Source organism: Thamnophis elegans, chromosome 9 (assembly GCF_009769535.1).
Source record: "Thamnophis elegans isolate rThaEle1 chromosome 9, rThaEle1.pri, whole genome shotgun sequence".
NCBI classification, from domain to species: Eukaryota; Metazoa; Chordata; class Lepidosauria; order Squamata; family Colubridae; genus Thamnophis; species Thamnophis elegans.
In genome coordinates this window covers 55,745,890-55,750,129 of record NC_045549.1, presented here as the reverse complement: position 1 = coordinate 55,750,129, position 4,240 = coordinate 55,745,890, and positions in this window count along the sequence as shown.

Sequence of the window (4,240 nt, the reverse complement as noted above, 5' to 3'; positions counted from 1 at the left end):
GGGCGGGGGGGGGAAAGGCCGGGAAGCAGTGGGCTCGGCGAGTGGGCGGGGGTGATCACGTGACCGAGACGCGGCCAATGGCTGGCTGGGCCTCGGGTCGTTTAGTCGCCCTTAACCAGCGAGCGCCTCTCTAGTCTGCTTCCTGGAAAGCGAAGAGAGTCGATTGGAAGCTTTCTCGAAGTCCCCCCTCTCTGGAAAAAAAACAGTCCCTCGGCCGTGAGTTATTTCACCCAGAGTGGGCGGTCCTTAGCTTGCAAGAGGCGTGACCATCATTTGAGAGACTTCCCTGACTGACATCTCTTCAGCACCGTCTTCTTTTTAGTTGCGGTTAGCGAAGCCCGCAGTGTGGCAGTTGCAATTGTTTTGTTCGCCTTGTGTTCAACTAATATTAGTTTTTTTTAATAAAAAATCATTTTGTGGAATTAGCAATTATTTTACTTGTTGACAGCGTTCAAGCGCTTCTCACGTTGTTAAATGCTGTTATTTATGGTTACAAGGTTAATGGACGATTTTAATGAATCATTTATTAGATTTATATTACACCTTTCCTTCTGGATCTCAGGGCAGCGCACATGATATTTGTCCATCTTATTTTCCACACCACAAAAACCCAAAGGCATCTACTGAGTTTTTAGAGCCAAGGATGGAGTACACTTGAATCTCCTTCATGCAATCCAATCTTAATCCCATCCACTTTCAGAAAATGGTCTTGGCATGCCTTGCAAGCCTGCTGAGGTCTTCAAGCAGACAAAAGTTCCATTGGGCAACATCTGTAAATCAAGCTTTTTTAAAATGTGTATTTGCATCATAGTGCATCAAGCTATCAATTGATTAAAAGAAAGGGAAAGGTTTCTTTTTAAAATGTATATGTAGTTTTCTCATTATTAGGGCAAGTACCACTTATATTAATTCTCTTGTAAGATTTTGTTCTAACAATTGTGTTAAAATATATATGATAAAGCATTTTCATTTGATTCAGACAAGATTTTTAAACCATTGTCAATCAAATAAGTAATAATGGCCTGCTAAATTTTTAGAGTTGTTAGATGTAAACACTAATCCCTAAATAGTGGCTTTAAAATAAAAACATCTTAGTATTCATTATGACTTAACAAGATAGCAATACAGTAATTGCTAGAGGTCCTAAAACTATTTAAAAATACATGCATATATATGTGTGTAAGTGTATGTATATATGTACATTTCTAATGACTGATAATTGCAAAGCCACTAAATGATATGACTGCTCAGATTTCATGAAAAATATCTCTTCAGATTTCAGAAAGCTTGAACAACTTGCTGACCTTTTCCAAACAGACTATAGAAATTGGAGTCAAATAGTTAAAGAATTGTCACTAGCTTTCAGAATACGTCAAAAATGTATTCTGTTAACTAATTATGTGATGCTGTGATTTAATAAGCTACTGTATAAGCAATTATGTCAACTTCAACTTGTTAAACAATATGGATGTAAAAAGAAATGTTCATCAAAGAAAAGAAACAGAACCAAGATAACTTTAGGGCATGGATTAATTTGTGTTGGAAAGGGACATTGTTAATTTATTAATGCTGTAGGAATAATAATAGAACCCAGGATTTTTCCTATGTAAAAGGCAAAAACTAAAGAAAATTACTTAATTACACTTTAATTATGCTCCATCGTGCTTTGTGAAAACCTTGCATACAAAATTAACATTTTAAAACATCTGTAAAATAATGAACGTTGCCAATCAAATGAAACAACTACAGAATCAAAAAGAACATTTCTTTTGATTTTAAGAATTCCTTATTAAAAATAAGGCAGCAAGGAAAATATTTTAAATTGCATTCATAATATAGCAAGAATAGCCAATTTGTATAATAAATGTACTTTTAGAAATATTCAAACACATTTTTCCACAGAATTACAGCAGCTGTTGCAATTTATACTTTCCTTTACAATTGATCCATGTTACTGAGTTCGAAAAGTTTACTTTGCGTGTAGTACAGAGGAATTTTGTGCATTTATCAATTGATCCTAAGTGTATTTACTTTGAAATAAGTGTTATTTAGCATTCTTTAGATTAGATTAGATTAGTTTGGATCGGATCGGATCGAATTAGATTTCTTTATTGGCCAAGTGTTTGTCACAAGGAATATGTCTCTGGTGCATAAGCTCACAGTGTACATTTAAACAAGTAACAGGTCATAGATAACTTGATGCCACTAACTCGAGGCAGCCAGCTGGGGGCAGCCTTTTCACCACCACTGAGTCCCCACTGCCAAGTTGCTGCCACCATCTCTTTGCAGGACATCTCAACTCTGGAAATTCGCTGTGGGGACAAATCGCTGTGGGTGCTGGGTGGAAAGCCGGGTGGGTGAGTGAATTGTCAGAGGTGGGCGGTAATGGGCGGAGTGGATGATTTCATTGTGTTTCTGGTAATGTGCAGAGTGCATTTGGATGGTCACAGCAATGTTCCCCCAAAACAATACAGATGCTGTCCAAAGAGTAAAGCTGAGACAAGGTTTTTTTTCCAGTTTAGACTCCAAATTTTCCTGCCCACACAGTCCCATTTACTTGGTGCATTGGACCCACAGCTAAATGCAGCTGCAAACGGCAATCTACTTGATGGGCAAGGATTTGAATGCAACTCAAAACAAGTCTTATTAATTAAAAAAAAAAAAGTTGACATCCCACCCCATTTCTTCCCAAAACTGCACTTATTTTCAGAGCAAGACACCCTCAAAGATTAAGCAAAAAACAACAACACCTTGCAGAGCAACAGTGTGGGTTTCCCATTTTGACACACACACACACACACACACTGCCATTACCTCCACCCATTGCCTTCCACTCCATTCACCAAATGGAATGCCCTGTCCACAACCACAGCCAAACTGCCCATTCAGTTTTTGGGCCAGAGCCAATTCCCGCTCATTGCCCATCCAGCGCCTGTCCACCCATCACCATCCCCCTCTGACAGCCCACTTGCTCACCTGCCCCCCTTCCAGCTCTCCAACCAGTGCCCCTAGTGAGTTGTTCCTACAGCGAATTTCTGGTGTTGAGATATCCTGCAAAGAAATGGCAATGAATTGGCAGAGGGGACTTGGTAGTGGTGAGAAGTTGCCCCCAGCTGGCCATGTCAAGCTAGCAGTCGAGTCATCTCATTCTGCCAAGGGAATGATAGACTGTAGGAAATTAAAACCCACCCCTCTCCTAGAAAAATGAAATATCCTAGGAAATATTGAAAAGGCAGAATTTATGTTTCCCTGGATGTGAAAAAGGAGAAACATTTTAAAGAGAAACTTCCTGGCTCCCCCCATTTTTGTCAATGGGCCATTAAGATGCCAAACCAGTCTATTCACATAACAAGGACTCCACCCCATCAACTCCAGGGTGATGGAATCAAGGCATGCTAGTATAAGCCCTTTACCCAACAAACCACATGGCATCTGAGAATTCAACCAAACCTGGGCTCAGACTAGTGAGTTGCCCCTGCATGGCCCCATGTGAGTCTGAGAACCAATCAGAATACATTTCTTGCACACAAACAGAAGGCAGATAGGTGGGGCCGAACAGATTATAAAAAGCCCTGCAAGCCCCTCCCTCGACCCTTCTTCTTCTTCAACCAACACCTGGAAGCATGTGATCACCTTTTTCCCCAGGACCTCAAGCCATGCGGTCCTGCCCACCATTAAACCATCTTTCTAAGCAGCCTCCATGCCTCCAGTGTCTTTTTCCCCACTTGGAGCCAAACCCAGAAGGACATTTCTTCCAACAACACCAACCACTGAGCTGAGTGAGGGGAAGGAATAGATGGGCCCATTCCTATATAATATAAATCACCAGGGCCTGAATGATTACATCCCAGAGTTTGAAGGAGCTGGCAGATGTTATCTCAGAATCATTGTACCATATCTTTCAAAAACCTTGGAGCACACGGGAAGTAATCTAACATCAATACTTGGGAAGATCCTGGAAAAGATAATCAAAAAACATCTGCAAACAACTAGAAGCAAATAAAGTTATAATTAGTAGCCAGCACAGATTTGTTAAAAACAGACCCAATCTTATGGGGTGTTTGCAAACCAATCTTATTTCATTCTTTGATAAAGTCACTAAATTAGTAGACAAGTGAAATGCTGTGGAGATAGTATACTTAGATTCCAGTAAGACATTTGACAAAGTAGACTACAACCTACTTCTTGGTAAGCTAGAAACATGTGGAATAGACAACATCATCACCAGATGGATTTGTAG